The 25,409-nt window shown below is 42.6% G+C and overlaps 1 long non-coding RNA gene across 1 annotated transcript in view; it reads right to left on the reverse strand.

Annotated features, from left to right (window-relative positions):
• The window catches only part of LOC142050689 (uncharacterized), a 655,132-nt gene that overhangs the window by 118,748 nt on the left and 510,975 nt on the right, over window positions 1-25,409 (reverse strand). The gene's annotated exons all lie outside the window — the stretch shown is intronic.

A 25,409-nucleotide genomic window follows, 5' to 3' on the forward strand; every position in this document is an offset into this window, starting at 1 on the left:
AGGAACCGAACAGATTGAGAGACAAAGACTTCTTCAAGGGGGAGTGGTGGAGCCTCGGGGTACTTTGGACTATGTGCTTAGTCCAAAAACAATTAAGGAGATACCCCTTCATTAACCACTTGATGCAATATTAGGTTACGTGTGTTGTACAAGAATAATTTTAAATTTTGGTTGCTAAGATTGTGTTGCCTCTCTTACCGTGTGATTTTTTTTCCCCCCTGTAATTCGTTAGTGACAGGGACTGAAGCAGAAGAGCTATCATGTAACATTTATAAACTAGGATCAGTATTGGAGTTAGGAGAACAGAATGTTTAGTGTAGTCCAAAAGTGCTTTTAAAACTGGATGAATAAAACAACTCTATTAGGTAATGACATTAAAAGAGGACATAGGGCATTTTTTCCATGGTAAGTAATCTCTGAGATCGCTGCATTCGCTGGTCTCTTTCTGGCCTGAGGGAATGCTCACACATACACTTTGTTTGACTTCAGTAGGATTTAAGCAGGTGCTTAAAGCTAAGAAAGTAGTCAAATCAGAACAGAAACAAATCTTGGCATGGGTGTCAGTTTTTTATTCCAATGGTAATCAGCTCAAATGGCAGCAAAGTCTCCTACTTAATAGTCTCAAAACTCTTTAACATATGACACCAGGTTGATACATAGATATCTTACCAGCACCTACTCATAGGATGTAGAACAAGGTTATAACTGCAGTGGAATGCTACCTTTGACTGGGAAAACTGGCATCTGCAGTGAGATGTAGCAGGAGTTAGCTCTTACAAACTGTACAGCTGCAACCTGGAAGCACATAAGAGCACTCCTTCACGCAGTTCTGCCAACTTCTAATTGCGCTGGCAGTTGCTATATTTCACAAGTGATTTTAGAAAAATTAACTTCTTCCTTTTCAGCAAATGAGGATTAGCTTTCAAAACTACCTAAGCAATTGAACTTTATTTTTTGTTGGCTTTTAGGACAATTGCTTTCCCAAATCACTAGAGCATATTGGAAAATTCTGATAAGGAAATTCCCAACTTTCCTCCTCCTCTTTCTTTGCTACATTCTTCCCCTCCCAGAAGCATCCGTAAGTACACGACTGAGTTCTCATGTTACTTGCTTTTAGCCTGTGAAGCTGCTGAACGTGGGCTTCTACTTGGGTCCGGTGCTCCAACAGGCACTATTTGGGGAAATAACAGCTGCCACTCTGCTTCAGTGAAGTACAGAGCTGGCCTATGGAAAGGATCTTGCAGGGCTCGTTGCTTTTGCAAGGTACATGTTTTCACACTTTCCAGCTTCATGTTTTGTTCTTCTGCCAATGCATTCATTACACATCTAAAACAGGAAAAGGAGAGGGAAAGGACATTTTTTAATTTGCCGTGGGTAGGGTTACCTTGGCCACATCACGATCTGAAAACGGAAGATGCAATGTGAGTTGTGAGATGTCATATATTATAAATTTCTCTGGGCAGGGCAGAAGTTACTCCTTCAGGTATGATGTTGTGGTGTGTGAGTGCTGAATTAATATTTATTTGAACAATAAAGAATCGTAACAGCATAACCAGTGTGGGTGCTGTCTATCACTGAAAGATTAGGAGGGTCCCCACAAATTGCCCTACCGAAGGAGAGTGTTGCACTGGATCGTTCAGAGACGTTTCGAAGCAGCTCAGGCTACAGAATATGCTCTGCGTGGTCACATTCTTGTAAATGGAATAATTCACAGGAATATAAATATACAGGAATACTAGTCAGATGGACTAAGCAGCAGAGAGCCTTTCAGCATGACAAATGTGATGTTCCTGTCAACTATTTTCTTGTGATTTTGCTGGTTAGAAGATGCTTCTAGATTTAAAAAGCTAAAGCAGCAGTTATGCTGTAACACGTGGCAGGTATAACATAAGGTGTACCATCTTTTTTTGGTACACAAGATAAATTTTAAAAGTTCTTAGCAACCAGTATTTTAGGTAATTACACTTTTTGGTTTAACAATAGCACGTCCCTCCTATATAGTTTCCCTTATAAAAAGCATTTTTTGCATTATATAGTTTTTTATTTTTTAGGATTTCCCAGAGAGCTTTACCTCGTGGACAAAGAAGGATGCAAATCCAGAGCAATTCTATGGATTCACAGTTCTGCTGTGACCTTACCTGTGCAGCCACAACCTGATTATTTGCATTGCGTAGGAATGCATTCATAAATACGTGAGGGACTCTGGTGTCTGACATTGGTTCATAGTCAAGCCACTGCTACATGCAAACTCAGGGTATCTGGATTCATGGGTAAGGACAAGAAGTGCCATGATTCAGCTTGTTTCTCAGCAGCCTGGTGGCACTGCAAACCCAGAATCGTTACGTTTGATAGGCCTGTGCCCATTTCCAGGCTGTTGTCTGGAAGGAGAGCAATAGAACAATGGCTTAAAGGAAAATAAATCTCTTCATTAAATACTTGTCTGTAAGTCTGTGAATCTAAATCTGCAAAAGTTTTAGGTTGCCAATATTCAGTGTTTGGGGGGCCTCTCCTCTCCTCTCCTCTCCTCTCCTCTCCTCTCCTCTCCTCTCCTCTCCTCTCCTCTCCTCTCCTCTCCTCTCCTCTCCTCTCCTCTCCTCTCCTCTCCTCTCCTCTCCTCTCCTCTCCTCTCCTCTCCTCTCCTCTCCTCTCCTCTCCTCTCCTCTCCTCCCCCCCTCCCCTCCCCTCCCCTCTCCCCTCCCCTCCCCTCCCCTCCCCTCTCCCCTCCCCTCCCCTCCCCTCCCCTCCCCTCCCCTCCCCTCCCCTCTCCCCTCCCCTCCCCTCCCCCCTCCCCTCCCCTCCCCTCTCCCCTCCCCTCCCCTCCCCTCTCCCCTCCCCTCCCCTCCCCTCTCCCCTCCCCTCCCCTCCCCTCCCCTCCCCTCCCCTCCCCTCTCCCCTCCCCTCCCCTCCCCCCTCCCCTCCCCTCCCCTCTCCCCTCCCCTCCCCTCCCCTCTCCCCTCCCCTCCCCTCCCCTCCCCTCCCCTCTCCCCTCCCCTCCCCTCCCCTCCCCTCCCCTCTCCCCTCCCCTCCCCTCCCCTCTCCCCTCCCCTCCCCTCCCCTCTCCCCTCCCCTCCCCTCCCCTCCCCTCTCCCCTCCCCTCCCCTCTCCCCTCCCCTCCCCTCCCCTCCCCTCTCCCCTCCCCTCCCCTCTCCCCTCCCCTCCCCTCCCCTCCCCTCGAGTTTTATTTGCAATCTTTTAAGTTAAGTTGCCTAGGACTGGGATTTGTGTTTCTGACAGGTACATAACCTATTGAGCTAGGCTCAAACCATAAGCTTACTAAGCTAAATCTTGAAAACAGCCAGCTGCCTAGGTTTGCAGGTGCTCAGCTTCTCTGGACGTGTCCAACTGCAAACAGCAACGGGCGACGGTTGCAGCTATCCATGTATGACCACCACAGGACTGCCCCTATATGGAAGATTCCCACACAGTCCAGGCAGATTTCTGCTGGAGCACAGGTGTAGTTCAGGTTTCAACTGAGTGGAATCTGAGCGCACATGTGGTTTAGGTAAAGAGCTTTTGACCAGATCTCCCAGGCAGTGTGACACTGCCTTCTCCCTTTTGCAGCTGCTTTTCAGCGGACTTCTCCCTGGGAGCAGCCAGTCTGGTCAGTGGTGGTACAGCCTGACAGGCAACCCTCTTCCTGACAGAGGGACTGGTCAGGATTTTCTAGTCATGGAGGCTGACTTCGTGAATCTCTGCCGCTGGACACACTTTGCAATGATCCTGATACTGCTATAATGCTGACCACAACACATTGAATCCAAAAGCCAGACTATTTGGTTATGAATGACATATTGTTAAGGGTTTTTTTCATCACCAGACCTAATATAAGCCATCTGGTTGTGGAAAATAAACACCAGACTCTCTCTCCTCTGATATATTATGTTCTATTAAGGCAACCCAGCAACAAAATTCCTGTACACAGATATCTTTTCAATGCATTACTGAAACAAGCTGTCAGACGGTTTTTGTGTTAATTGAGAGAGGGGAATAGTTCATTCATAGCAGTATGACATGCTGTATTTTCAGGAGAACATGCAAAACCTGAGCTAGTGCATTAGTTTTTCCACCCACATATATAGCTTCACAGACATCCCAGCATATGAACCAGGCTTCCCAAAGAGGTTTTGTTTCCCTCTGGAGTTTCCTCTGTGCCAATTGTGCTGCTCTTGGAAATTCTCCAGAAGGCCACTTCCAGTTCAGAAATCAATTTGCTGCAGCTGCTGCAGCAAATTGAAGCTCTTGTAGCTGTAAGTGGGTTCATCTGTGGGTATTCTCATTGCATGTGGTAAGGTTAGTCTTGTTGGAGGAAGTGGTGTAGGGGTAAGGCAGAGGGTTTTACAAGAGTACACAGTTGTAGCACAAACCTACTGGGTATCAGGCATATTTGCTTCAAATTCGGTGGACTTCTGCTTTTTTAGTACCTGTGGGTGAGCAGCATATGAAACAAATGCTCAGCCTTTAAAGCTTCTTCTCTCTAGGCAGGCACAACTGAACACTGAAAACACACATATAAATTTGCACACTGAAGCAGTATTTTGTGTTCAGCTGTTTGGGTCTTTCTTTTCTAAATAACTTGGTGCTTCCCCAGAAAGGGAAGTGATAAAGATGATCCATAGTGAAGATGACAGAGGATCGTTTTGTTGTAGAAGATGCTTGCTTTTTTTCAAAACCCCATTTCTCTTTTTCACATGCTCCTCTGCTTTTTTTGTTTTCTGGACTGCAAGCATGGTAACCTTTTGAAAGTGCTTAGGATATAAGTCAATCTGGAGTTACGGAGGTAGGAGGTGTAAGCAAATAATGTTCAGTGTATGGCTAGCACTGTTACTGGTAAATCACTAAGGGAAAGACTGTGCGCCTTATAAAAGTAGATGTCAGGGTAAAATAAGCACAGGGCCTTCAATTTTTAAATTTGCATTACTTCTCTTTTGTTTTAATGAACAAAGTCATAAATGTTATTTCGTTTCAATGAGAAATGAGCTGAACCAAGTATCAGTAAATTAGAAAGTGGGTAATCTACATAGTCAGGAGCCAAAAGTGCTGTTTCTTTTTTTAATAACTTTTTTTTTTTTAAGGCTGTTTCTTAAGATTAACTGCACTCAATTTCAGAACCATTTGTGTTAGGCATGTGGGGAAAATTTCAAATCAGGAATCAGAAAGCTCTCTTTTGCTCTGGAGTGATCTGTATTGCTCTAAAGGTCTGACAAGTTATTCTGTCTTCATTGCACCCCATAAAAACTTCTGAGGTGCCTGCAATATTAAGTTACCATATAGCACAGTATTCAGTACAATATAACGAGAGAGATTTTTAATCAGACTGTTTAAAATAATGAGAAAGGAAAAGGAAGACCTCCTAATTTGTTAAGGTTAAGCTGAGGATAAAGAGAGAGCCATGACAGCCATAAATCAGGCTTTGTCCCTGGTTGAAATGTGACACAGAAAGTGATCTATACATAGAACAAAAATAAATCTTGGCCAAGGAATTTAGAATTGAATGAGCGGATACAACACTAGCTCTGGCTTTGTGCATATGGGTAAGAATATAAAACATTAGAAGTAATTAGGTCTGAAGCATAAGATTATGCAAAGCTCAAAGGCAGACAAGAATGGGCTCTCCTAGCAAATGGGGTAAAGATACAGTTTGCAGCCTGGATGCTAGCGCATTAAATTGGCAAGTTGTCAAATCCCCAGGCAGTATACAACAAATGAGTAAAACCTAGGGTTTACAGCAGTAATGTGGTGTGGAAATGAATGTTGCAGTATATAACAAATTGCCAAGGGAGAGAAGAATTCACTAAGGAGATAAACGTGTGTCTGATCTTGAAGTGAGAAATTGGCTTCCTTGGGGTTTTCTTGACAAAGAATAATAAAGGTATGCGATGGTAGGATCTATTTAATGATGCCCATTAAATTTTACCTTACTGACTATATTTAACTGTGTGTGCCTTGGTCAGGTACTTTCCCCAGAGCTGTGTCTGTACCCCTGTGACAAGCGAGGAGTCCGTGACCTTGTTTTCACAAGGCAACTTTACCGCCAAAAAACCTGCTTCCATTCTGAGTGAGGTCTCCTTCCATCAGGGTAGGTTCTTCTCTGCTCCCCTCAGTTCAAGACATAACTATCGTGATCATGGGCCACTTAAAAGCTGTGAAGGTCCTGGTCTTCCTCGCTCTGCATCCTGGCAGCGGGGAGCCACCAGTGATACTCTCAATTTTTTTGACACCTCTAATATTTAACATGTATCATATAACATGATACATGTAACATACCTGTAACCTGTACCTCTGGCTCAAGGCATGCTGTCCAGTGCATTTTTCGCTTCTTTTTTGGCTTTTTCCTTTTAAGAGTAACCCCAAGCCCTATTCAGTCTCATAACTGGTTTGTCCTGTCATGGCTTTGGGGGCAAGCTTTCCCTTCACTGCTACCCAGAACAAGTGTCTGAGCTTCCCAGGTTACAGTGCATTTTCCAATGAAGTTTGGCAATACGTGCATACATGTGTGTATATATATACATGTATGTATATGTATGTATACATACTTATGTATGTATGATATACACTTATGTATGTGTGTGTATACACACTTGAAAAAGCCATTGGCCCTGTGAAGCTGTTACCTCCTAAGGTACAGGTGATGTGTTTTTTCCAGCGTCCAAAGCAGAAAATCTGTGGTGTCAAGAACAATTTTGCTTAAGAAGCTCTTAAGCAATAATCAGGGTATACTAAGCCAGACAAGATGCAAGGTGTAGTACTTGTGAAACAGATGGAATTAGTCCCTTGTTATGCGTTGCTAACAACTGCTACAGCTCCTTCTTTGAGAAAGGCTGGCAATCAAGCAGCAAAGGGAAGCAACTAGGGCACCAGCTGGAGACCATTGCATGACTTCAGTTTACTTGTTGTGGATCTGTGCTGAACATCCCTTTCCACGGGTAAGCCCACTTGGCAAGGAGATGTGAGGAAGTGGCCCCTTGAGAGGTTGAGCTCTGTAACACATTGGCAGCTGGAAATGAATCTGTGAATTATGGAGAGGCCTGTGACGCTTCATTTCCCATGCAGCTTCATGCTGTCCATGGCACATGGGGATGCAGGCACCCTGCCTGTCGGACAGGCAGCTCTGCAAAGGAGCTGGGCAGCTGGATGCTGCAGCAGCTTGGCAGGCTGTACCAGCTGCCTGGGGAGCACAGCAGCCCTGCAGCTGGCAGCCAGGGGATGCTGCTCCTGGGGGAAACCAGGTAGGCACCGTTGGCCATCTCTGCCTGCTCCCGCTGAAACTTTTCTTAAACAACTGAAAAAAACCCCTTCACTTTCTCACCTGCAAATGTTTTCATATGTTATGGCCGTAGGCTGAATGCTTGGTGAAAATAAAGCTGCTTTTGTCATGGTTTTCTTAATCCATTTTGCCTTCATTATTCAGCACAGTGGTGTGGACCACAGGGGTGAGAAACAGTGTAAGCTCACCAGAACCAAAATTCTGTGTATTTCTGTGAATTATCAGGAGTTATTTAGTGTTCAAAATCAATTTCATATCTAGTATTCTTCAATAAACTGCTGACACATGCTTATGAAGTATTGAAGAATAAGCTGTTACGGATCATATCAGCAGAATCCATTTGAGGAAGCTGCTGATCAGTGAGATGGTGAAGAAGGCAACCATTATAAAGCTATACAAGCTAGAAAGAGCTAAGTTCTGTCCTTAATAGCACAGTGGTACACTAAACTTAATTGACAAATACTAAAGTCCAGGAGGCTTTCCCTGCTGGCTCTGTTTTTTTTTCCTGCTATTAGGAGTTATGCTTCTAGCTATGCCTTTAGAACTCGACAATGCCTTGAAGCATGTGTTGAGGGTTCCTCCTAATGAATCAAAATCACATCCTTCTCCTACAAATGTTCAATGGTTTAGGAGTTTGTTTATTTTTCCTTTCATATGTGAAATTCAGAGAGGATGCCAGGATGATCAGGAAGTTGTTCTTCATAACTTCAGCAGAGCAGTTGTTGTTAGATAAATCATGCTTTTATAGTATAGTTACAGGATTCTTCTCAAGTTTCCTTTCTGACACAAAGTTAGCTTCACCCTTACTGATGCATCCTGGTTGCATCTGAATACTCCAACAGTGTATTTGGTTACCTGCCAAATTTCAAGTTTACAGAGCCAGTTACATCCACACCTTGCTTCTAGTGCAAGCCAGTTTGCATTCACGCTGCACATTGGCAGTAAGCAAGTTTGGCAAGCATGCTTAAGCTGCGAAATCATTCAGTATATTTTTGCAGCTCCCTCTGACACATCTTTTCAGTGTGCTGTATTCACACCACAGGCAACTCAATATTCTCTAGAGACTGGCTCGCTACATTGAACTACCTCAGCCAGTTACCTTACCTTACTCAGTACCTTACCCGCCAGCTGCAGGTAAGATGCACCAGCAGCTACAACAAAGAGCCAGTTGAAAGGTATCTACAGCTTTGCGTTAGGGCTGGGGACCTCAGGAAGTGGCCACTATGCCTTTAAATAAACAGACTCCAAAATAAATGAGTAAAGACTGATGAAAATAGATAGGATCTGAAACATGATGCTCTCAGAGGCAGGATGTGCGTGACCAGGTGCTGTTAAGCAATGGTCCAGGGCCACTTTGAGAAGTGGGGAGATGGGAGTCCTTGGGAGTTGGTGGGTCTGGCTGTTGCTAGATCCTCACCCAGATCCTGGGTGAGCAGATCCTCCTCCCAAGCAATTGTAGGAAAGTGGCAGGAACTGAGGGCTTCCTGGCACAGGGACACTGCCTTAATTTTCACTGTGCTGCTTCTGACAAGAAAGCAGTAGGTGTTGCTGTATTATTTCTTTTTTTGCCCTTACAGTCTGTAAAGTGGTGAATAATTTTGTCTGGTCTTGCATGTCAGTTCATGCATGCGGTAACACTAAAGCACAAAATAACTTGCTATCCATTCCAGAAAAAGAGAATGAAGGAGTTCTGAGTAATTCAACATGATGCTCATAAACAAGGATTTTGTTCTGCTTTAATTCTACTGGCAGAGTATGCCAAAAACCTAGATACTCCAAGGGTTTTTCAGTAACTTGCAGCAGACTCTTCTGCCTTACCGCCTGGTTCTGCCTCCTAAGGCCTCCAAAAAAAAAAAAAAAAAAAAAGAAAAGGAAAAATCTGTAGAATACACAAGTTAGTTTTATAAAGTAATTGACTGTAACTGCTATGCATTATAATTGCAGGGTTCGGTTCTAATTTACATCCACCTTTTTCTTCCAGAAGAATATTAACACACCAAACAAGGCAATGAGTTCTATTACATTAGAAAAAAGCTTTTTTTTTTTATGAAGTACCCGTAACATAAATTTGCTTTTGACTTAGTATAACCTCTCCATCTACGGCTAGAGTTCTCAAATGATAATTTATGTTGAAATGAAAGTGGAGTCTTAAGCAAACAGCTATTCCCTTGATAAAAATACTGGCAGCAAATGAGGGAACATATGTGTGATTACTGTTGTATTTTATAGTTTCTTGAACTTTCTTAAATCCTTAAGCTTTCCTTCAAAGCTTAATTTGATGCTCTTTTTTTTGGAGGTAGAAATAACAGAAGAACGAGGAAGAAGAATGCTAACCTCTAATTTTAGAGGGCTTATCTTTCATTTTATCTTTCCATTCTTTATATGAGAAAAAAAACCTCAGCAAAACAATTCAACTTTGCTATTGTGAATTAAACATTTTTTTGCTATGAAATGCACCCTGACAAAAGTTTGTGCTAACAAAACCTGCAAGTATAAAACACTCTTTTTCTCCTAAGACACCATGACATTGTGCACATCAAATAAAAATTTCAAAAACCCCAAACTTATTTGTGGCTTTCCTTTTGGAGACTGCTGTTAAAATATATTATTGCAGGCACTATGCTTGTGACCTAGATAGGGAAATGGCAGGCAAGGAAGATAGCTTTTTGGAAATAATTTGTTGCTGTCAGTGTACCAGCACATGCTGGCTAGAAATGAGCACACGCATGTTTTATTGCACAGGCTCAGAGCGTGGCGTGTACAGCATTGACATGGCAGAAAATCACTTGCTCTGTCAGGGCATTAGGGTGTCCATGCAGAAACCTCAACTGGAATCTTTGGAAAAATTCATCCGAGTTTAGGGGAGTGTAGAAGTGCTCCGCCGGTGCCCAGTGGAACTAGAAAGAGAAACGGAGGTCCCTTGAGCTTAGATAGAGAGTAGATGGGTGCTCCTAAGAAGAAATAAGGTGGAGGGGTTTTAAAATAAAAACATCAGTGCAGACTCTTAGTTTTCAATGTCTGTCTCAGTAGAGGACCTGAAAAATCTGAATGGAGTCAAAGAATTGGTACTAAGAAGAATATCTTGAATTCCCCCTGCTCTAATGGGATTTTTGAGTGACTGAACCTGAGTCATCTTTGAGGAATACTAATTTGATTATATGAAGCACCTTAATGTGATTATATGAAGCACCTTAGTGTCTCTGTTGAGAAGGACCTGGAAGTGCTGGTGGACAGCAAGCTGACCCTGAGCCAGCAGTGTGCCTTTGTGACCAAGAAGGCCAACGGTATCGTGGGCAGCATTAAAAGCCGTGTGGCCAGCAGGTCGAGGGAGGTTATCCTCCCCCTCTACTCTGCCCTAGTGAGACCACATTTGGAGTGCTGTGTGCAGTTTTGGGCCCCCCAGTTTAAGAAGGATGTGGAACTGCTTGAGCAACTCCAGTGTAGAGCTACCAAGATGATCAGGGGGCTGGAGCATCTCCCTTATGAGGAAAGGCTGAGAGACTTGGGTTTGTTCAGCCTGGAGAAGAGAAGACTGAGGGGGGATTTCATAAATCCCTGTAAATATCTAAAGGGTGGGTGTCAGGATGATGGGACTAGGCTTCTTTCAATAGTGCTCAATGACAGGCCAAGGGGCAATGGGCACAAGCTGGAACACAGGAAGTTCCACCTAAACATGAGAAAAAACTTCTTTACCGTGAGGGTGCCAGAGCAGTGGCACAGGCTGCCCAGGGAGGGTGTGGAGTCTCCTTCCCTGGATACATTCAAAACCCGCCTGGACGTGGTCCTGTGCCCCCTGCTCTGGGTGTCCCTGCTCAAGCAGGGGGGTTGGACAAGATGATCTCCAGCAGTCCCTTCCAACCCCTACCATTCTGTGATTCTGTAATGTGCTGTGTGGACATGTTTCTGTTGTTGTTAAGAGCAAACAGAGAAGGGCCAAGCACAGCCTCCTGTGAAGCCCTGCTCAGGAGAGCTTTCCACTCTCAGCTTTTGTTATATTTTTACATGATAACATAGTGGTGGTTTTGCTTCAGGTTATTCTCTCTAGAAGCCATAGTTAGGCAAATTGATCAATTTTTAAACACCGAAGTTACATGGTCCTGTTCCATTCTCTTAGCATCTCAGCAAATTTCCTATTCTGAGATAACTTCTGGCTTTACAGCTGCTTCCCAGTTCTTGAAGCATCCTAAGGTGAATCTTTACTGAGGTCAGCCGACCTCAGCAACATCTGCTTTTTCTAAGGGCTCTCTCTACTATCTTCCTTCTCTATTCTAAATGGAATTATCTGTGAACCAGATATGTCTTTGGTGTTGATACATACTGTGCTATCAACCAGATCACAAATAACCTCTTCAGTGAAAATTAATGAAAATTATAAATATGATGGCATTTTACAAGGAAGAAAGATATAATGACTGCTCACATGCATGCCCTCTGTCCTGCTCATCATCGTTGCTTTAGGAAAGCAATGATGAAATGACACATGCTTTTTGTGTGCCTACAGGATGAGTTCTTGTTATCTCTGATACCTGTTGTTATCTTGCATCCTTTTGGTCCCCGGATGCTTGATGACATTTTCATCCTTGTTTTCAGTAATTTGGCTTATTTTTTTACTTTCTATATTTAAGGCACCTGCTTCTCTTTAAGGCATTAAAGAATGTGCAATTAAGTCAGGTTGGTCTGTCATTGCACGTAACAGTGGGTGCACTGGAAATGCACATAACAGGAAATGTCTTCTTCTTGGTCCTGGCATTATTTCATCAAGGAAGCGCTTCTTTGCTCCCTTTACTTCGCAAGGGATTCTTGCCTACCAGTGCTCTGAGCTTATTCAAGCCTGCCAATTCTGTAAGGTATCACTCTGCTGAAAACAGGTGTCAGTGGTGGGCTCTCTTTAATGCAAAAAATAAAAAGAACACCCCCCACACTAACGTCAGCTTCATTGAAAAGGAGGCTTTTTTCCTTATGTTGGATCTGTCAGCTGATGTTTAGGCATAAAGCAGCACGCTGAGCCCTCTTGAGTGTGACAAGGCTTTCAAATAGAACTCTGGCAACAGAAGAGATGAATCACTGAATGTATTGAAGGTGATGAGATGCCTCTTCCCCCGTCCTAGGATTAAAAGACTGAAGCTAAATAAATGAGAGATAATGGCAAACCTTAAATCTTCAGTGGAATCTATAATTTCCTGTCTGCCATTGCAAGAGACAGATAAGGGATCCTCTGCTTCCCCTCTGCTCAGGAAATCACACTTTGGGAAAAAACGGAGTCTGAAGAGTTGAGGTCAGTTCCTTTACATCAGAAGAGGGAGACTGACCTCTAGAAAATGCTCTTCTCCTGGAAATAAACTGTGCAGTCTTAGGTTTTGGGAGAATGCTCCTCTCAAGGTAGTAGAAGGGATCTTGGAATGTGCTCAATTAGTCTAAGAAAACAAAAACTATAAGCTCTACTTACTGATTCAAGTATCAGTTGTTTTAGCACATTAATCACCTTTCTTACTGTGGCAGCAGCTAAAGGCTGCAAAAGACAGGGCGTGGTTTATTGGATGCAATCTTAGATTGCACTAGCTGCTGAATAGCTGAAGTCTGTTTAAAATATTGTTCAGAGATAAAAGTTGTTAGCTTACAAATGTAAGCACTAGCCTTGAAATTCCTTGTAGAAGAAGCCAGAAATAATGATTAGGGATATAGACACAGCAAGGGCAAATCCTGATTCCTTGCTTGCTTATTTACTATTACTAGTGAAATAAAGACAAATATAGCTAATAAGAGACTTGAACCACTAACTTAATATAGAAATACCTTTCGGTGATGATATCAAGTGTTGTTTAACGTCCATGTCCCAGGAATAAGGGAGGAAAGGGTTGTCTCCCGCCTCAAATATTTTTCCATTGTACTGCACAGCTATGCCTTCAGGTGTATCTCCAGCCTTACAAAGTTTAGTTTGGTTGGATGTTGGCTTCCTCCCACTGCCTCCTGCTTTCTGAAAGATGTGATTGAGGAAAATGACAGAGGGTAGGCTTTGACAGCCATCGAATTCCGACTTGTCCATACAGCCAAGAGGAGCAGTGCATTCCCTCCCACAGGACTCTGTGTGGCTGTTCCCTTTGGGTACCCATCCTGAAGTGCCCTGGTCCCAACCATCTGGAAATAGCTCTGCATAATGGAAGTGATGGCGTAGATTGTTTGCGGAGTGATTTCTAGGTCGTTGGTGTGTCAATGAAGGGAAAGCTGCAATTTATCCTTCCCGCCCCAGGGTAACTTTTCTGCCTTTGTCAGTAGGGCACTCCGCACAACTTCACAACCCCCTTCTGCTATGATTGCCACATATGCTATAGCAGCTTCGAGGCACAAGATACCACGTAGTATATAAAGGGGGTTTTAACAATGCTACAGTGCAGTAATTAATTTATCACCTCAGCCAAAAGCTACACATTTGCTTAGGACAAACTTGAAGGATTAGGAGCCATTTGAATTTTCTAGCCTACATGAAAAGTCAGGATGCTCCCAGGAAAACACTAAAAAGTTTGCTCACTGCCTTCTTTGTGGACCCTGAATGCGGTCTGTTTTGCCCAAAATAACACCCAGACATTCTGCCTTGAAGCAGAGCAGTTCAAACAGACTGGTTTACTCTGAGCCAAGTTAGTGTCCCAGTCTGAACTGCACAGAGAGTGATTTAAGTGCTGTTTAATGCTATTTAGCTGGAGCTCTGAAGGATCTGTCACCAAGCAGGGCAAGACCAAAGGCAAATGCTCTAATGGGGTACGATACCTTCGAGAACAATGGACTTCCTGGGTAGAAATGAAATGAAAATTCATCAAGATCAACCTACTGTCATGAACCTGGCATCTTCCAGCCTGGAAGGGGGGGCTCCCGTGCAGGACAGGAGCCAGTGGTGGCACTGCTGTGGGATGAGGCATCCTCCTGGAGGGGGGAATGAGCCAGAACAGCAATTGTGGCTGTGTGCGGGCAGCTGGCAGCTGGCAGCTGTGATCAGCAGGAATGGATCTGGGTTTTTCCACCGCCCCGTAAAGAACAGATCTTTATCCACTCTCTTTGTGCATGCTTGCTAACACTTCACCCTGTGAGGGGAAGAATAAGAAGTTGTATTAATGATCACATCCGTACAGCCCCTTCCCTACACTGAAATAAAAGGCCAGTTTGTCCATATGATGACACTTGAAACCCCAGACTATTTCTCTTTCTTGCTTTTCCTTCCTCTTGTGACTAATCCATTTCCATGTACAAACACACATATGCCTGTTGTTCTGTGTTTGTATTTGAACTGAAAGCATTGCTGGCATTTGCAGGGGGATTTTTATGGGCAATTTCAATGGTATAAAGAACTGACTAACTAGACTACCTTTGAAATCCAAAACCTTTTTGCTTTAATCCAAGTTTTGCATAGCCACAGTTCTTGGAGACAGCCATAGTCAAGATAATGCAAAAGCAACCAAAACTCATAGGCTTAGTTTATCATCAGAGGAATTTATTCATGTTTGTCCTATTATCACCTGGAATTTTAAATGCTTGCCCATGTGGAGAGAACCCTCTGAAACTTGTGGCATGAGACTATAAATCTGTACATTTTCTCCCCTCTCAGCCCAAGGTCACAAGCTGAACTGACCAACTATTCTGAGTCCCAGATATCCGCTGCAGTTTGTTACACAACAGTGTTCAACAGTGATGTAAATGGCAGTTTCCCAATAAGCAAACTTTTTCCTCACAAATTTTGCATAAAATACAAGTAGCGATGTCAGCAGTAGGATTTTGCAAAGCAAATTTGCCAGACCTCAAGGCCAGTGCTCTGAGAATGTTAGATGCTAAATGCATATGAGTCACAAAGTGCGAATTTTGTAATTTCTCTCTTCTCTGTAGTCACTTGAAGTGTGAAGATTCATTCAACTAGTAAACTATATTTTGAGCTCTGTTTGAATGCGCTTAGGCTTAGGAAAATTTTGAACTTTCTTTAAAAAAAAAAAAAGTAAAACGGACATAACTTCAAACACACCCTTTCCATAACCAAAACAGGCTTAATACCCATATTAGTGGTTTGGAACTGATACTTCTAAGTGTAAACCAGTCCTTCAACTTTGTAGCACCTCTGACGTTTTCAATTGACATAGCCATTATAAAGCAAAATTTTGTAGTATCTTCTTAATTATATGCACAAAATGAACCTTCTACACTTTTTCTTTTGAGATCTCTAGAATCTAATGTCCTAGTTCCATTAGGATTGCTTCTATGCTAAAAAGAATAGATTCTGCTGAGTTTGGGCCACTATGCGCTGGGTAACTGAGTAGCCAAAATATGCCCCAAATTACTCATTAATCAAATCAAAGAGTGGAAAGGAAATATGGGGTGATTCTTTCTTTAACTGTTGGGTTCTTTTCTGCCAAATGCAGGTTCCAAACATTACTAATTCATTCTCCTATTCCTATTATAGGTAAGCAGTGATGGTAAAAACCACAATGTACTTATTTTACATGATGTATTTCTAAAGGAGAGCAACTGTTCCCTTGTAGAAGTTTGCTGAACTGATCTCATGGTTGGTATTTCATATGCATACTCTCCCTCCCACAAACATCATATCTTTTAAATCAGAAAAGGTTTCTTCAAATTGCTTTGATTTTTTTTCTTCTTTTTTGTAATTATAAAATGATAAAACATACAATGTGACTTTTCCCTCAGAAAATTCCCTGTGCCTGTAGAATATTTTTTCCTTCAAAAATCTAGATTCTGTGGACAAGACACTTTCTATAAATTGGTTGACATTTTTGCCAAAGATACGATTATTTTGGAAAAACTTCTCCTATCAAGTGCTATCTACTCTTAGCACAACTTATTCCAGCTACATATGGCAGGAAATCAGCAGGTAAAAATAATTCTTTCAAAACTGTAGTGGAATTTTCAGCAAATAATTCAGAAAGCAAGTAGGCAACAGCTTCTTTCAAAGTCTTTTCTAATAAAGGGTAGAAAATAAAATGGTGAAATAATAGGTTGGTCCCAAGGATATTGCATGATGGTTTGAATTATAATGAAATGCTGCCAGAAACCATCAGACTGCAACCACAGTAGTGTTTCACAAGGTGGCACAATTACTCTTCATATTGTGCATATATAATTTTCCTCAGCCACCAACAAAGTGGTTAGCAACTAAGAGCCTACTTGTATTCAGTTGCAGCAAGCATAAGTAAGGTAGACAGTCTTCAGGCCCAGCTCAAGGCTTGTGGAAATCAATAAGCTTTCCAGTGTCTTTGATGGGAATTTAATAGCTTATCCACAGCATTTTTATAATTTTAACAGCTTTTAACTTTCAATAGTATTTTTACAGAGATAATGTTCTTAAGGACTGCTCACCCTGGGTGCACTACCCTACCTTTCTTTGTTCTGAATTTGACAATTTTTCCATACTATTATGCAGCAGATAAGACACGCTTTCTGGTGTGATATGTTACTACCTAAGCTCCCTTGGAATAATTTGTGTAGCAGTCTTGTCTGCTGGACTTAGTGATTCTACACAGGCTAAGTAGCTCTTGTCTTATTTTTGGCTATCACTCTGAAGGCTGACCTAGAAAAAGCAAAATATGCTGTTCATCAGGCATTGCAATTGCAGTTTTAAATGATAACTACACCTAGTAAACTAGAGAGGTAATTTTAGTGATAAATAAGGGAATACCATGAACAACAAATATCTGCCCAACTCTACTTATTGTCAGTTCTAAAAAATTCCCTCAGCTGGTCAGTTCAGGTCCTTTGAACGATTCCATTTGGAATAGGGACCGAGACACAAACATGGCTTGTAATTCATTACTTGTGTGTAAATCTTTATTTTAGCCAAAGGCTACCAGGGACCTAACAGAATAATCTAATTAACATCTGTTTTCACGTGAGGAATTCACACACACACCCCCACATCTGGCACAAGTTTCTGATGCCACTAGTGCACACGGAAGGGATGCAGCCATCTCAGCAAGCATCACCAGGTGCAGATTTGCAGAAGCAGAAAACATGCTTTTCATTATATTGAGTATCTAGGTTATACATTGTATAGAAAATGTTTAGCGTGGGTAGAAGGGGAATTTAGAGTTACAGTTCTTCCATTTTCCAATTCCCTTTCTAATTCCCTTTCTAATCCTGTGCATGATTAGCTACAGCAGACAACATATTAAACTTCTGGGGTAAAATAAGCTTATAATGCTTAGCTCTTGTCTGGCTTTTTAGAAATCTTAGTATGATTACTAATAAACTCAGCTAGTAATAAGAACTAGAAGCTGAACTGACACATCCATAATCCATCCAAATTCAGTGAGACGGTTCTAAGTAAATTCAAAACACTTCCCTACTGCAGAAGTGAGTTCTAATTAGCATTCTTGGTATTTTGCTCTCTTAACGTGTCAGTACAATTCTTTGTATTCTTAATTCAAACTTTGGCAATTAATCTCTAGGATCAGGAGGGGAAGTTACATAATATAGAAATTAAAGCTGGTTTTTTTCTAGGTTTATATAACAACTTCAAAGCTATGTTACTGTAATATTTAATGCAAAGAGTGAATCTTTAAGTATCATTATTTGTCCTTCATCCAGACATTTCAAGTTGCAGACTAGAAGGACATTGCTTTAGATGACCTTGATGCCAACTCTGAGGAAAAGTCATATTTGAGTAAAACTCCTAGGAAATTTGGAAAAAGTTCAGTTTGTTATCAGCTTGTTAATATCCTCTTCAATAACTCGTAAAAAAAAGGACTGCATAAAAGAAAACTTTGTAGGGAACTTGCCAAACCAACATGCCTAGGGTCAGACAAAAGTGTGTTTACAAGAACTCTAGGCTCACCGTTCTCTCCTTTTCATTTTTCGTTTTAAGACTTCACATGGTTCGTTGAAACTAAATGTTGGAGCAGGGTGTGTCTATGTGTTTATTGTCACTTTTGTTTTGGCTGACTTATAGCAGAAGATAACTTATATAACTCATATAACTTTTATTTTGTCTGACTTAGAGTGGAAGATATTCAGTTCTTCCTCTGGGAGCAAGTGCTCACCTCTGCAGGCATCCTGCTGTTTCCTTTCTAGAGTTTTCTCTAGAAGTGTTGAATTGTTTTTTTTAAATTTAAGAAAATTCTAATATTTTATTTAATTTTATTTAATATAATAATATCTGCCAGATTTTTGTTTTCAAATGGCTTGAACAACCTTCAGAGTTTTTGGCATCCACTTCTCAAGCAGTGCCCTCCACCTTCACAAAACAACACAACAAAGTATATTCCATGCAGCTTCCTCACAGGCACTACTTCAGCCTGCAGATTAACCAATAAGGTATTTGGTTATTGTTATTAGAAATTAATCTTGTATTTTACCTTCTTTTGTTTCTTTTGTTTCCAAGAAAAAAAAATTCCTGCATTCAAGTTGATCAAATGGTGGTGTTAGCTTTGTCATTACAAGAGTTAGTAAAAGCTAGTACAAGAAGAACCTTTTCTGCCTCATGAACCTTTTTAAAACTTTGGAAGAAGGCACTACACAGGTTCTTTCCTACTGTAGATATTGTAGGGGAGTTATGTTAAGCACAAAAGGTTTTTACTTTCAATCTTAATCTTTCTCCATACAGTCAGTCATCAGAGTACATTGAGAACTAAATGTGTCTGCTGAGGTCTTTAAAAGAGAGAGTTTCTGCTGTGCTCCTTACGATTGTAGCTACCTCTTTAGCTGGATTGTTGTACACAGCTGTCTGTCTATCCTAAGCACATGTGGAGATGCAGCACATTGCTGAGTTTCTTTCAAAGGGCAGAAATTATTCTGCTTAATCATTATATCTGCCACTAGACAAGTAGGCAATGACGTGTGACAAAAATGTTAATACAGGAAACACCACTGCATTCTCTAGTATCAGAAATGTGCAAGAACCTTTGAGAAACAGACTCCTTTTGCCAACAGGTCAGTTGGCTGTCAGGTCAATTCTGCCCTGGGATGAACAGGTCCTCAATTCCCCTGAAATGACCTCTGGATCCCCTCCCTGGGATTCTTTCAGGAACATTATCCCAAGCCACCCAGGTAAGGCCAAAGCACACTTCTTGGGACGACAGTTGCAGAATATGCTCCAAATTTGCAAACTTTCAGGTTTTGCAGGATTTTGGAGAAGTCATTGCCTATAGCCTCTACCAGTGCATGCATGCTGTGACTCCAGAGAGCGCGTCCCTGCTTCCACGTGAGTGTCTCTGTTGGTATGAGAGTTGCCCATGCACAGTACCATCTCCTCCTGTGGCTTCAAATGAGAAGATGCTGTGCCTGTGGGCTGGAAGGATGCCACAGTGCTCTCCAGCTGTGATCCGTGCTTGATCTGGTGTCAGGATCAAAGCCTGCGGTGTGTTACAAAACATACCTGCATTACAGGTTAGATGGCATAAGAGTGCAATGGACCTGCGTTGCTGGGAAAGAGCACCTTTCCTAACTTACCTGAGTATTTCCTGAGGAGGTCAGCTCCTGTGGGGAGAAATTATACACAGTCTCACAAACTCATTGAAACCACTTGAAATGATGCCTCTGTACAAGTCCACAGCTGTTGTGGCACCTGAGGAGGAAGAGAGTAACTACTGCTGCCTACCACATAGGACTGTTTAATGTATCCCACATATAGGTTGGAGCTGTGTATGGATGTCTCCTGTTCATAAGAGAGAGTGATTTAGACTCATTTATTTGTATTCTAAGAAGAGACAGAAAACTACTACAAAGCACAGAAAAAATAAACAGTTTGAAAGAGGAGCAAAAGAAAACAGGTTAAATAAAATTTACATATAAATTGCCAATGTAAACTCGTGTCATAATAATTCTTCATAAATAAATGTCGCAAATGTTAAATCTGAAAGGATTTTCATAAGTAAGGATTTCACAGCCTCGCCTATCGTGCATATTGTTTCAGTTTTGGCTTTAATCCAAAAGTAAATTACAGGAGTATAGAGTTCCACATTTATCTTTCATTAAATTGCAGATCAAGTACGTTCGTTTCACAAGTAAAGGACGTGTTTGGTAATAGCTGATGTTGCAAACTCATCTTGAATATAAAATACAAGTTACTGCTGGATTTTCAGAACTGCATATAATTCTGAAGATATAAAGGTTTTCCTTTCAGTAATGTCTGTTACGCTTGACTGATCTCAGTCTGGAGCAGGACTGAGTACATGGAGCTTCAGAAATGGCTCTGTGGATAGTAGTGAAGGCGCAGGATACTGCAGTCAAATTCCTGCTCCAGTAGCTGTTATCGCTCTGCAAGGAAATGGTGCTAAGACCCTAAGTGTGTGGATGTGATGGAATATACACAAGGAGCTGATCTCTCTTGAAAGAAAGGGCTATCTTTATGCAAGACCTGGCTGGGTCCAGTGCCCAGTAAAATCAACAGAAAAGGCTTTAATCAAATTCAGTCAGATGGCTGTAAGGGTTCACGGATTGGACCAATAATTACTTTCCAAAATCAAACTGTATGGAGAAATGCAAATGGCTACAGAGTCTGGTGTTGCAATCATGCAAGCACCACATAGTAATACCAAATTCAGCATAAATACCCTGGTTTTATAGAATATGAGAATAAAAATAAAGAAACTAACCTATTTATATTAATATACTATTAATGCCTATGATTACCTAGATCTATCAATTAATACAATATATACTTAGAAAAATGTTAAAGGACAGTTGGCAGTTACAGCTATTCCTCTGTAAGTGATGTGTATATGCCTCTACAATAATACTGAATGTCCAAGGGGAATTTCAAGCTTGATGTTTTCAAAAGTTTTCTCTGCAAGACAATGGAAATGTTTTTGTCTTTTGCAGATGGCCATGCTAGCTCTGACGTGAGCCATTTTTGTGGGATGGGCACACTACAGTCTATCACTTAGAGCCAAATGCTATAAATTTTCTGTAACCTCGCATACCTAGGACGGAACTATCCATTGCTTCCTGGTGATATTTTAAAGAATGACCATGAAAAAGCAGTGAAAAATTTTTTTGATTTGGATTCAAAGACTGAGAACCTACTGCAAAATTTTGAGACCTGTTTGGGTAGTGGTGCTAACAGCTCCAGACCTTTCAATAATTAATATGTCGGTCTTGAGCTGCTCCTTTCTTGCATCAAGCAGATGTGTGGGGCACCTTTTTTTAGGCTTTTTTGTTTTGTTTTGAAAACTCTTTCTTAACTTCCTAATAGAGCTCGAGTTGATTGTAGTGGCTGTTACAACATAAATTGAAGCCATCCCTTGGGCTGTTGTTTGAATTCACACAATATGTGATCAAGATCCTCTTAAAAAGGACACAAAATAGCTATCTGGAATTGTTTTCCATCTCTGAAAATCTCTAAACCTTAATACCTCAAATTCTAAACAAAAAACCTAATTCTATATTGAAGCTGATTTTGGTCTGCCTTGGGGGAACCGTAGGTCATATTACGTCCACACCAACACACATACAAACAAAACTCATATGAAAGCCGAGACACTCACCATACCAATAATCACAGGTAAATGTCCTCTTAGCTGGAATGGCACTAAGCTGCTTCATCAACAAATAGCCTAACAGGTACTTGATCCGTAGTATGTGTGTCTATATTGACGTATATATTTAATCTTGCTATTCCATAAAGCTCTCTTTAGAGGAGGACTTAGCACAGTTAAAGGTCTGGAGCTCTATCTGAAGTAACAGCTCTAACACAACTGGAACAATTAATTTCTCTTCACAATCACGCTTCAGTTTTCTTTTACAGCTGGCATATTGTATGTTTTAGCAACTGGTTCCTAATGCAGAAGAGAAATCCTGTGGTTCTAATAGACCTGTTTGTTTCTTCAGGATATGTGGGGTTAAGCAAAATAAAGAGGGAACGGAATTCAGTTTAGTGAGCTCCACTCCTTTCTGATGATTGAATTAAATCAGATGCTTTCTTTTCCATGTTCAGCTCTGATCTGCTCTGGGGCTCTGTCCTTTTCAGCTGATCAACCTGTACTGTTATGGTGTCGTTTCTTGAGATGACTGACAGAGGACATGGGACCAGCAGGATAAAAGTCTGTGCCCAGAGTTAGTGTTTCACAACTTACCCTCAGTCTTGCTTAAAGTTCAGTTAGCTTTAGTCAGTGCTTTTCACCTACAGCTGCTGTGAAGAGGCCATGAATGGTGTTAGGGCTATCTTATTTTAGGTGCCCTTTATGCAGTAGGTACAATCTGTAAACTGCAGCTCAAGTGTCAGCTTCATATTCAGACATCTCAGCAAGCTGGTGGAGTGGAAACATCCAAGACTGCACTCAAGATTTAACTTCCTTTGTTTTCTGTCCAGTGTTGAATCTGAAGCCTGCCCTAGCAGTCTGTCGCTCATGGCTTTCGACTTGCACCTGGGAAGGAAAAGTAGTAAGACTACTACTAAGGCATAGGAGAAGTTTGGGAAAAACCAGCTCTGTTCCTCTCTGTTACTGCAGATGGGTTGACTGCTCCTTCAGTCCAGGCCTTTGTGCCTCCTGAAGACAAAATGACTGGGTTTTGTGTTGCCAGAATGAGTTTCAAAAAAGTAAAGCAGGAGTGAGAAGTTGATACCCACCCACTTGAACTCTGGCTTCTGCTGGTATCATTGTGTAAGAAAGACTGGCCACTTCTTCTACAGCTGAACAAATATTAATTTAGTTTAGAAGTTATTACTAAGGACAAGGATACCCCTGTGTTTCTGCAGTTCCTTCATCAAAGGCCATGTGTGGAAAGAGTTGATCAGAGGCTGTAAAACTACGGGGGTGAAAACAGAGATGGCATTTTCCGCCTTTTTTACAAGACAAAAAACAAAAATGTTAAGAGACTCCCCCACAATTACAGGTAGAAACATGTGGCACAGTGGAAAGAAGGCAGATTTTCTAATTTCCAATCCAATTTTTGTTAAAAATGATCTTTCGCATCTTTGAAACTACCGCCTGGCTCTGGCCTCTCCCGTTCCCCTCAGACACATTCAGTGTGGCATCAGCATAATATTCTTATCAAATGCATAATAACATGTAACGAGCCATGTACACATGAACTCATGATCTCCAGCTTAACAAGTTGCTATATCAAGCCTTTATTTGAACTGGAAAATCATTCTGGGTTTCATGCTTTTACCGAACCCAGATACAGGACCGTTACTGTTAACCACTAGATGCCACCGTTGCTCCTGTAGAAGCAGTCCTGTCTGCGTGTTGCTCTGTCCGTAAAAACCCACAAACATTCAACAGATTTCCCCACAGTGTATCAAAATGCTGGTATGGCATTGAGCTGAAAATGTGAATGCAGGTACGCGCTGGTAATATTCTGCTCCAAATATCCTAATGCTCAGTTCCTTTACAAACTATCTGGATAACATACACCACCTTAAGGTTGATTTTCACCCTGGAAGTATGTCAAAGGCTTTATGGTCACCTCTCGCAGGCCTGCCTGCTCTTTTTGCGACAAGGATAAGCGCTGTGTCCCCAGCTGTCAGACCTGAGGAGTCAGCCAGCTGACGCTGACTGGAGTCACTTCAGTGTGTGCATAAGCAATGGAAGTAGCTTAGTGTCATATGCTGTACCTGTGCAACCCTATAGCAGTAAGTTGTCCGAAATTTAGGGCACTGTGGTGATGGGGTTGCATCAGTGTAAAGGAACCCTTGCTACTAGAGGTCATACTGTGTGTGGCTCACTGGGACCCAGCAACCTCCAGCTGTTCGGGAAGAAAGAGGGGGAAGGAGCAGGGGACAGAAAGCTGAGGCACTCACAATACTGGTAATACCTAATGCCATGGTGAAGGCTTTCTGAAGGACAGCCTTCCACCGCATGTTTCCTGTTAGCAGCTCGGTGAAGACAGGCCCAGGATCTGCCACCCTGTTGCTCGCAGAACGTCTCCGCTGGTACTTATGTGCCTGGACGCATTGCTTGGGCTGCTTTTAGTGGTGACGGCAGAGTGCATACACGTGTGCCTGGCACCCAGTGCCTTAGAAATGCTCCAGTTTGGGTGCGCGTAGAGAGGAAATGAAGGATGGGCTGCTTTGGAACAGGTGCTCAGCCCTGGGGAAGCTAGAGGGTGGGCGCTCCTAAGCCTCATGCTTGCACATCTCAAAAACACAAGGAGCACACAGCCTGCTCGCTCACTGCATGTGGTGGTGGTGGTGCAAGGGGAAATGGCAAATTTCTTCAGTAAGTGACCTCTTCATAGGTGAAGACTACGCAGAGTAGGCATTTTTCTACTATTAGCTGAGTGAAGTAGTTCCTCTGGTTTTGGAATAATTTTTTCTCTCACGACTCTTCTGTTACTTTTGCTAGCATCATGCAATGCCAGCTTCCATACACCTCCTCTCGCCTTGACACATGTCTGACGATTGATAAAGGCCCGTCAAATGACAGACAGGCTTAGCTATAAAAATGGGTTGGTTTGCTGACAAACGATTAAACACACTCTGCTGGACCTTCAGTAACTTGGATGTATTTACATGAAATGACAGACACAAGGAACAACGTGTCGTTTTGCTGGAGATGAGCACCTGGCATGAGGAAATTAGGGATGCATATAAACAAGGGGTATGCGAGGGAGGTCTGAAACTTGAGAATTAAAGCTGACTCTGCAGCCACAGTGGCTGGAACGTTTAATTCTTGTTGCCAGTCATCCTGGGCTGTGGACAGTGCAGTCAGCCTGAGGCCGGGAGGCTGAGGCGGATTTGCCCCATCGTCTTGGGGCTGTGGGAATCCATGCCACAGGAACAAGACATGGTCAGGGAGGGCTACAGTTCTTGGCTGGAAAGCTGTCAACTGCTGGGGCCGAGGAGCAGCGGGTAGAGCGGGGACAGAGGAGACGGCTCCCCCGCTTCTGACACCGCACCCCTGACCGGCCTTGCCGTGAGCACCCTCCGGATGAGAAGCCAGGGCAGGACGGTCCTGCCCGGTGTCCCGTGGCCTCCCTCGGGCGACGTGAAGCTTCGGCAGCAGACGACAACCCGGCCCCTCCCGACGCGGCGGCGGGAGCGGGGCGCACCGGGGCGCGGCCGGGGCTAAGCGGCGCGCCCGGGGTTACCCCGGCCGCAGCGCCCCGCGGGCGGCCCCAGCCCCGGCCGGTGGAGGGGGGCGCCGGAGGGCGGCGGGGCCGCGGCGCGGGGGAGCCGAAAAAAATCGCTTCCTTCCGGAGCGGCGGCGGCTGC

The sequence above is a fragment of the Phalacrocorax aristotelis genome, chromosome Z (genome assembly GCF_949628215.1).
Source record: "Phalacrocorax aristotelis chromosome Z, bGulAri2.1, whole genome shotgun sequence".
Classification (NCBI taxonomy): Eukaryota; Metazoa; Chordata; class Aves; order Suliformes; family Phalacrocoracidae; genus Phalacrocorax; species Phalacrocorax aristotelis.